Source organism: Nilaparvata lugens, unplaced genomic scaffold, assembly GCF_014356525.2.
Source record: "Nilaparvata lugens isolate BPH unplaced genomic scaffold, ASM1435652v1 scaffold7464, whole genome shotgun sequence".
Lineage (NCBI taxonomy): Eukaryota > Metazoa > Arthropoda > Insecta > Hemiptera > Delphacidae > Nilaparvata > Nilaparvata lugens.
Genome location: NW_024093213.1, coordinates 1 through 10,859, shown reverse-complemented (window position 1 = coordinate 10,859; position 10,859 = coordinate 1). Strand labels below are relative to the sequence as shown.

Below are 10,859 nucleotides of genomic sequence, written 5' to 3'. Positions count from 1 at the left end.
CAATCAAGGCTGCCGATCCTCCGTGATGAATCACCAAACCGTTTGGGGCGATTTATCCTGTGGTACTTTTCTGTAAGTTGTATGATTCGAATGATTGAATTAATAAATAAATATTGATAATAATTCATTGAAAAGATAATAAATGCATATAATTACCTTCATAATACTGACTCCGGACCAATATTCACCAATAAATACGGAAATATTAGGATCTGCCATTTGGAAGTCATATTCGGGATTTCCATGTCTGTTGAATACAAACGCTTCATCGCTTATGTTTTTCAACAGAAAATTGCAGCCTTTATCAAACAGTCCATCTCTTCTTCCTTGTCAACACTGAATAAAGTATAGAAAGATTAACGTTACCCATAAAAGAGTATAAATAAAGGTAGGTATTGAGCGACCTAGAAGGAAGAGAATATTGTGACGAGATTCTATAACTACAAGCTGCGCCAGAGAAACGTACTTATTTGAGAGGTCAATAAAAACAAAAGTACTTCAGATATTGTTTTAATCTTTTTTTATATGAAATATAATATCCCAATTTTTTCCATGCAGTCTTGAAAAGTGATTAGACCAATGGCGACCTCCATTGCGCATACACTGATAAAATCGATATTTAAAATTTCGTTGCAGTATATCAATCGGTATGTTGGCAATGGCGTCGCGAATGTTGTTCTTGAGGTGTGCTATGGTCCGTGGTCGATCGACATAAACCAGAGATTTCAAATAACCCATAAAAAAATCGCATTGACGAAATCGCCTTGTCACTAAAAAAAATGACCGCGTCTTCAGGCAGGTTGTCAATCAGCATATCACAGGCATTTGATGGGCAACAAAATCGCGTTCAGTCAATTCTTAAACAAGCCAATTTATAGGGATGAAGTTGAAGGTCTTCATAGAAATTCGTCGAACAGTGGAGTCAGAAATTGCCATAGTAGCTGCTTGTTTGCGAGCCGAACACCTGGGAGAACGCACAACTGACTGCCCCTCTTTCGAAGACGTATTTCTAGCTACGTTACGATAAAATTTATCGTAAAATTGTGTGAATTTATCATTTAATGTGTAAAGGCCTCTACAGAGGCTGTGCAAATAGTGAATATTCAAAGAATAAATTGTTTGAAGACAAATTTGAAGCATAGAAGATACTCATTTTCAAAATAGATGAAAAATAAGCTACACTCCTATAGAGAAGTTGGAATTAAACTATTTTTGATAAGACCTTTTTTGCTGTATCTTATAGTTACTCACATGCATGTTAATACTAGTTGACAAATTTATTGCAGTTAAGCTTCTGATGATAACATAACAACATATATGATTAATAAGGGAAATTAGGTCATAGAGGTAATACATATTGCTGTATTAGGAAAAGGTGAATCTAAATAGGCCTACTCTCAAAGTTACAAGTCAAGAAGGATTATAATCAATTTATTTATCGCCATATTTATAAAATAGAAATATAGTGCCCTTTAAAGTTAATAAAATAATACAATAGTAACGTACTACTAGTTTATTATTTTATTAATTTTAAAGGGTACTATAATTGTATTTTATAAACACAAGAATGTAGCTGAATTTATACATTTAAAAACTTATCGTCATATTCCTATTCTTCTAGATTTTCTTCTCTCCGTCATTACAGCTCGAGTGAGCTTTAGCCAAGGTCTAATACAGGTTATGACACTCATGTTCCTTATGGAGCGGCCATTTTATGGGGTCTTTATGGCGGTACATTTGAAAATCCAATCTAATTCAATTTGCTCCTAACAATTATGCATTTAAAAACAATATTCTAGTTCAGATAATATGTGAATCCAGGTTTTCAATTTTTCAATAATGAAATTTCAATAATAAATGTTTCAATTATTCATTATTTAATATTAAAAATGTTCTTATCTTGTAAATCAAGGATTATGATTCAAAAGGCATGGGACAAGACAGAAATATACGAGGCCAATTCAAAAAGAGTTTCAAGTTCCCGATCAATCAAATCTAAAAATCAACAATTCAGTTCCTAGTTGGAATCTAATTTATTTTTATTCTGTCAAACAATTTATTTTACAATTCAAAGCCAAGCAATATCCCTTGAACAGTATTACCAAATACCATCATGTTGTTTAATCTATAATGATAACAGCTGATAAATTTGAAAATTGGGAACTAGGACCCATAAAATGGCGATTTTGCAATGCATCATGGGACTGTGTCATGACCTGTATTTATAGACCTTGGCTTTAGCCTCTCGCACTAAGAGCCCTCCACACATCACAGTCACAAGCCTTTCGTCTTCATGTCACAACTCCCATCCTCCAGAGATCATCCTCCACTTCATCTCTCCATCGGTTCTGTGAATCCCTTGCAGTCTTCTACCCTACATTCTGGCCTTATACATTGTTTTCGGCATTCATTCGATGATCTGCCATTCTAGCTCTACATGACAACACAGCGTAATCTTTGTGACTTTATGAATCGTACCACATCCTCACCCTCTAGAATTTCATCATTTATTCATTTATTATATACGGATAACAACAATCGAAAAAGAATAACGAAAAGATGCAGAGCCCCCGAAAAATACAGAGATCTCTTTCTTGAAAGGACGTCCACGCAAGCGCTGGCTGGAGGATGTAGAAGATGATCTTCGGAAAATAGGTGTTGGAGGATTGAGTCGCAAGGTTGCCGACAGAGAGGAGTGGAGAGGCATTCTAGAGGAGGCCAAGGCCTGGATAGCTGTAGCCCATGGAGTAAGTAAGTATTACATAGAGAAACAATAGCATAAGTAGATATCCCATGGTATAGAGCGTTTAGTCGCAACTTTTACTGTTATCTCAAGCTGATAGTTCTTTCTGTGAAGCTTTATGACGCTGGTAATCTCTCATATTGTGCCGTTCATACACTCTTACCCCGGTCAAAACAGTAAAAATCGACAATAATCGGCAGTAATCGGCTTGAGATAACAGAAAAGTTGCGACAAATGCCTTATAGCATGGGATATCTACTCACGCTATTGTTTCTCTATGGTATTTATTTATTAATTAAATACAGTTGCTTCTTACGAAATTATCCACAGCAGGTTACTATTATTCAAAATTCAAATACAAAAAATTCATCAAATTTCATCATTATTGATCGTCTCCTCCAGACTCCAATATCATTGATACCTCCATAATGAGCCTAATTATCTTTCTCTGGAAAACTTTCAGTTTAGAGGCATTTAACAGCAGTTAAATTAATGTTTCTGAGCCACAATTAATTTGATTTTTGAGTGCACACTCCTCCTTATTCGATAGGTGATTTGTTTAATTAGATTATTTCATAGCAACAAACAATATAAATTAAATGTTCATGCTTTCTCAAAATTTATTTAAAAGGAGAGAGGTGATTATCAATCAATCGATCAATAGTTTCTCTTTCCTTCATACAATGCATACATGTGTATGCATACAATCTATACGGTACATGTATTTTATTAAATAAATACAATTGACAATAAACAAAATAAGTTAAGAGTTGAATAGTATTATTATAAATACGGAAGTCCCTGAAAAGGTTAAAAACCTGAGCACAGGGGCCGAGTGTTAGTTACTAAAACAAAATTATTCTAAAATAAATAAAATTGTGGATTCCTATTAAAATTGTGGATTTGTATTTGGAAATTGATGAATCTGATTAGTTCAAAATTTTAGTAGATACAATTTTTTGGGCTCAAAATTGTGTGCGAATTAAGTTATCATTTAAGTTACGTAAGTAACATAACCTTTAGACTGTGTATTCAAATTAAGGTTTGAAGCAGTTTGGGCGAATGCCTGTTGTTTTACCTGGATGTATTTGCATATAATAGATAGGTTAAATGAAATGAATAAATAAATGTCAAAAAAATAACAATAAATTATTTTCGAAAATCAATTTTCAGAATGCATGAACATTGATTGAATTAGCCTACATTTATTTGTTGCAGTGACACAATGTTAATAAAACAAATCAATATTCATTACTTTATGTACTTACGACAATCCCAATTTTTCCTGCAGTAGATCAGCATATCTGTAGGCACCACCCCAGTAGCTTTGATAGTTTTCCCAGCCATCTGCTCTCTGGTTGCCACAAGATTTTCACAAATGAAATCCAAGCAGTTTTCTATGTACTTTGTTTCAAATTTTATGAAATGGAGCCGAGCTCCTTCCGGATTTCATATTTTGTTTGTTCCTGTAAGAGAAATTATGAAATTTGTTGGAAAATCACAATAGAATGTATCCAAGAAATACTTGAGTTGTTATACTAAATACTAGATTTACTGAGAAATACTAGGAAATCGATATCATTACCAGGAGTTTTGAGAAGAATCATTATTATAAAAAACCTTTAATGCCGCATCTACACTCTCGCCAAGTGCGTACAAATGACGACGAGCGCGAGTTTCTGTAACAAAAATTATTAAATTTATCGGGAAATCGCCAATAGACAGTTCTTGATAAATACTTGAGTTGCTATACTAAATACTAAAAGTCTTTCCTTGCCATAATTTATCACCTGACGCTGTTGTTCACGCGCATCTCAAGTCTACTATTCAAATATCCAAGCCCAGCTGGTGACAGAACAATAACGCTGGAGACACATGAAGTCTTCTATCTCTTCATAGTGAATGATTCAATAGAATCAACAGTTTGCGATTGAAATAATAAAATTTCTCCGAATTTCGAGCTTATTTTCAATTTTAGGTGGGAATGTTACTCAACATTAATTGTAGAGATCTTCATGCTTAATCTTTTCCACTTGGAATTTTTTGTTTAAATTGTATCTGAAGCCTCATAATTGGGAATCATAATCAAACTTTGCATAGATGGGGCGGAGCTCCTGGAATTTTTACGATATGAGACTTGTGGCAGTTGATAGAGCTTATCAATGACTATTGTAGGTATAAATTTGATCAAAATCGTTGGAGCCGTTTTCGAGAAAATCGCGAAAACCCCTGTTTTTGACAACATTTTCGCCATTTTATCCGCCATCTTGAATTGCATTAGATCTACATTATTCATGTCGGATCCTTATATCGAAAGGACCTTAAGTTCCAAATTTCAAGTCATTCCGTTAATTGGGAGATGAGATATCGTGTACACACACGCACATACACACAGACACAAAACCAAACACAACAAAACACACAGACCAATACCCAAAAACCACTTTTTTGGACTCAGGGACCTTGAACGTATAGAAATTTAGAAATTGGGGTAGGCCTACCTTAATCTTTTTCGGAAAGCAATACTTTTCTTACCTATGGTAATAGGACAAGGGAAGTGAAAATTATACTGAGAAATACTAGGTAATCGATATCATTACCAGAAGTTTTGAGAAGAATAATTATTATAAAAAACCTATAATGCCGCATCTACATTCTCGCCAAGTGCATACAAATGACGACGAGCGCGAGAGTGTGGGTGAGTGGTTTGCCAGCGCTCGCCTTCACTGGCCTTCGCATGTCATCGCTCCGATTTTTGTCGAGCGAAGGCGAGTGCCAGCCGAGCATCTACAAATGGTCACATTGCAGAGTAGATGACAAGACCACGTGGTCAAGCTTACCAGTTTGGCTAGCGGCTTGGCGAAAGTGTAGACTAGATATAAAGCTTTGGAAGATTGTTTAAGAAAATCTATAGAGCTATGATTCATGATTCAAGTTATGTTTGGATGGAATAGATGGAAGACCTAGCATTATATTTGGCCTATAAAATGTGAATATATGATAAAATATATTGACAGTACCTATTGGGGCAATGGAGATAATCTCCATAAAGCTTTGGAGAAATTTAAAAAAAACTACAGAGCTATGATTCATTATTCAAGTTATAGATATAAAGCTTCATATCTAGATATGAAGCTTTGGAAGATTGTTTAAGAAATCTATGGAGCTATGATTCAGATTCAAGTTATGTTGATGATGAACAGATAGGAGACCTATCATTATATTTGGCTATGTTTTTTTTTATTTTTTATATACAGAGCTATGATTCATGAATCAGTTATAGATTAAAGCTTCATATCTAGATATGAAGTTTTGAAAGATTGTTCAAGAAAATCTATAGAACTATGATTCATAATTCAAGTTATGTGAGAGATGAAAGATAGAAGACTATCATTATATTTTTGCTATGAAAACTTCAACACTATCCTACTTAGGATAACTTATTAAACTAAAAAAAGAAAGGTTAAGGGTGATGAATTTGATACTGATATTGAATTGTGTTTTCATGTTTTATTTGTGACGATACGCAAATATATAAGGCTTAATACTTTTTGGCAATGACTTATTAAACTCAAGATACAAGGAAGGTTGATTATATTTTGATACTAGTCTTGAATTTATTATTTACTTCATTAATATTTGTGTCAAGGCGCAAATATACATAATAATACTAAACTATTGACCAATGAAGATTAGTCCAATTTTAATGCGGCATCCCCACTATCGCTGAATGCGTAGAAATGACGACGAGCGCGAGAGTGTGGATGAGTCGTTTGCCAGTGCTTGCCTCACTGGCCTTAGCTTGGCATCACTCCGAGTTTTTTTGAGCAAAGGCCAGCGAAGCGGAGGCATCTGGCCAGCCGAGCATCTACAAATAATGGTCACATTGCACTGTGGAAGCAAGACCAACGTGACCAGCTGGTAAGGTACTTGGCGAGCCACTGGGCACACCGACTGAGCCAACAGGTTGACAAGACATAAGGCTCAAACTATAGAGAATACGAGCGGATTATTCCGCGCGTCTACAGAATAGGGTGGCCTTTATGCGAGTTTAAGACCCGTGGCTTTTTAGGAGTACGGCTATTCTAGCTTAAATATTGTTTCCTACAAAGGTACATGCGGAGAAAATTCTGCACGTTTATTCTGCTATTATAGTTGAGGCTTGAAAAGGTATATTAATCATAACTCAAAACCAGAGTACAGTTGATATAAAATATTTGATAAAACATGTACTGATATAAACATTGTTTTATTGTTTAAATTTAGTTATGTTTAATTTTGGATTACCTCTGATTGTCGCTATTATCCTGATCCGCCTCATAGTTGATGCGGCGATATGATACTGTAGAGTAGTATGCGATTTTAGTCAGAGTCCACCTGCAAAGACAAAGTTGAAGTTTCTACTAAATCAGTCCAATGAGATGATATTATGTAAAAGAATATAGGAATGTAAAATAGTAGTTTTCTTTTTCAAAATCTAGGAACGTTGAAATATAACGTTTGAGAGCAGTATATTATCAATAAGTATTCAAAAACAAACCGGAGAGTTGACATATAGGTTATTGGGAGTGTCTAATTCTCAAATTCTATGCTACATAAAAAAAATATTGAAACAACTAAAAGGTGCTACAACATGAATTACTGATAGATTTAATAAATTATCAAGTGTTTTGAATGTTTCATACATTTACTTACCAATATCAATTGCAAATCTCTTTGCATTCTTCAAATTGCTGAAAGCTTCTACAGTTTCAGGTAGTTTGATACTTTTTACATTACCTTTCTCGTCCATGACTGATACGGAACTAAACTAAACAAGTTAATTGTTATTCTACTTATCATAAATGCCTTATCATCGTTGACAAACAGGTATTAATTATTCTATTTACTATTCGTGGCGAAAAAAGAAAATGTAATCTGGACTGGAATGTAACCTCCAAAACTTGAAGTTGAGTTGAAATGAATGACAGAGTGCAGTTTAGCCAACATGATAAAAAATGTTTGATGAGAGAGTATTATCTGAATTCTTAAACAAATAATGATTTTTCTCGAATAGAATATACTTTGACCATTTATTTCTACTTCAATTTTTTTTAATAAAGTCTTTTGTAGAATAAAACTTATCAACTAATTATTTTGCTAGGAGTTTTTGAGTTCTCAAGATGGTACGCCTTCCTACTTCCGTCATCTGAAAAAGGAAAGGAATCGGCCTTATTCCGGCTACGTCCCCTTGAAGCAAAATGGTGAAAATTTTAATTATTTATCCTCAATGTAAACTTCATCCTCTACATTAGATAAAATTTCAATGCATTTCTTTATTTCTATTAATTACTTAATCCTTTTAACTACTTTTAGCTTCTGAAAGACCGTTCAAATAAAGTAAACACTTGACAACATGTGGAATGCTTTCAAGTTTCAACTTTTCGTTTATTTCATCAATAACTATTATTCAATTTCTTCGAAATTAATTCTATTTAAATTTCAAGCTCTATTGAATTGCAGTCTTCACAATCAATGTATGATTATGTTTTTCTGTAAAAGTTTTTCATAAATCAAAGTTATAGGTTAGTTTAGTAGGTTAGTCAAATACATCATTAATAAAATGTTACTTATTTCGTTTAATTCTTGGTAACACTTGTTGTTTTATTATATTTATCAGTTCATGAAACTTTGTTTATCATTTCTATTTACTTTCCAACTTTTTTGGATAACTTAACTTTGCTTTTGGTTCCAATCATAACTTGAACTTTCTTGTCAGTAGCTCACGTCTTGAGATATACTAGCTGACTATAATTGCTGTGATGATGATCAAATGTATATATTAGGAATCATATTCATAATGTAATTTTGCTGTTGTAAACTTATTTCAGACGAAAGGTACCTCAAGTTTTGGAAAGCGGCGTAATAAGACTCACACCCTCTGCAGACGGTGTGGTCGCTCGTCTTATCACATCCAGAAGAAGTCATGCGCTCAATGTGGATACCCATGCGCTAAGCTGAGGCATTGTAAGTAACAAAATCTAATAATAGTAGAAATGACTTGAGTTTACCATGTCTAATTTTGCTAGCAACCTATAGATTTTGGTCAAAATTTCGAGGCGCTGTTTACTAATTTCACATTTTACTGCATGCTTTAATATACATTATCAACTTGTGTGACAACCATGGAAAGTAAAATTTATGGAAAACTCATCTACTTGAAAAAAGGTTTGAAATGATGTTCACTCTATAAAAATACACGTTGGACTACTGAACGTTGTGACTGATATATTATATAAACTGATCAAACTATTAATCTAAAGTTTCCTCCATCAAAATTGCAGTCAGGCTCCCATATAATAATGAAGATAGGTAGCTTAATTAGAATATATTGGTTATTTATAAAGCCCAACAGTTCTGGGCTTTAAGCCTGTTATTCCTTTCACAATCATTCATAGTTGAGATCTAATAATTTGATCCTTTGAATAAAAGTTTGAAATGATGCACTCTTACAAAACACGTTGGACTACTGATCAATGTGACTGATACTCTATAACTGATCAAACTTTTCTATCTTCTTTGTTATTTTACTTACCTAGTGGTTTGAATCCACCAATTAGTATCTCTTTTATTTCTTTTATCATGTTTTCCCGACTAGGCCTTTTACACAATATGAAGCTTTTCAAATATTATTTCGAGAATTTATAGGCCTAGTTGGAATTTATTGACATTCCTTAAAATATAACTGGCATTCGATCAGATACTAATACTGTACTTTTTGTGTAGTTGAGAAGTTGATATTGTGGTAATTATTCATATGAATGAAAAAGACTAAGAAATTGTCAAAAAACCACTGATTTATTGATAATTAGAAAGACCGGTTTCGGTTATACACCATTGTCAATCTCTGATAACTGAAACTAACTCTGCTGCTCTTGTATTAAGTTTAGTAGTTATCAGATAACCGAAACCGGTCTTTCTAATTATCAATAAATCAGTGTTTTTTGACAATTTCTTAGTCTTTTTCATTCACTAATACTGTGCATGGAATGCTCTGTAGGCCTACTCAAGTTTCCAAGTAGACAGAGTTTCATTAAATTATTGTACTTCATAGTAATTACGTAGGAATTGATGTAAGGTTTGATATGAGTTCACTCTAGAATACCGTTGGACTACTGATCAATGTGACTGATTATTAACACTGATCAAACCTTCATCTATAAGAGTGGGCACACATCAGTTAGTCAAGACAAGACTATAGTGTGGTCCACGTTATAATGGCAGTGGAAAAAGAAGAATAGCAAAATCGATTCTCCGCATTAATTATATTTCTACACTGTCAAAACAATAATTGTCATCGTTGTGGACCTAGAAAAGGATAGTACCACCGGCTTTGTCGAATGATAGACAAGGATAGCAAAACCAAAGTTGATCAAATACTGTCATTTTAACGTGGACCTCACCATAGTCACGATTAGTCACAATACTTCACATAGTTGCTTAGGAAGCAACACACACCGATTAGTTATTGCAATTAGACATGTCATCTTAAGCAACTGTCTGGAGTATTGTGACTAAACGTGTCTTGTTTTGACTAACTGGTGTGTGCCTAGCCTAATATTTCACTCACCTAGTGGTTCGGAACTCACAATAATAGCAGATATGATACAATTGGACCAGATATGACACATAAAGTCAACTGCTTTTAAATGTCACAAGAATGTTCAGTTTTTTAAGTTTATTTTTGTACATCAAAGGTCTAGATTTATTCTAGTCAGCTTACTAACATGTCACTCACAATCTATACATATTTAGTTAAGCTAGCATTTAGGCCCGTGCTACATAAAGACACAAGGATGTGTCGCCGCTTACCAGAGAGAAAATTTGAGTAATTTTATTTACGTAGTATTGATAGAATTTCTGGTGTATTCTCATCTTATCTGTATAACAATAGTTCTACTCTTTGTTTCTAGAAGTTATCTACTCATCTACTAATATTTATTCTCTGTTCTGACTATGTTAATTGTTCATTTGTTTCCATTATAATGAGTGTTAGTATGCTATGGGTCTTGCAGACCTGGCAATACATTGTTATTTCTGATAGAGACACCGCTAGTTCTATGTGTAAAGCAATCTG

General features: G+C 33.7%; 1 long non-coding RNA gene across 1 annotated transcript; it reads right to left on the bottom strand.

Moving 5' to 3' along the window:
- Positions 1-208: 208 nt before the first annotated feature.
- LOC111063561 lies at positions 209-7,812 on the bottom strand. Its single transcript, XR_005574107.1, has 4 exons — positions 7,439-7,812; positions 7,031-7,120; positions 4,012-4,209; positions 209-336 (listed from the first exon to the last, which is right to left on the bottom strand). It is a non-coding gene; the product is annotated as an uncharacterized LOC111063561 (long non-coding RNA).
- Positions 7,813-10,859: the final 3,047 nt, after the last annotated feature.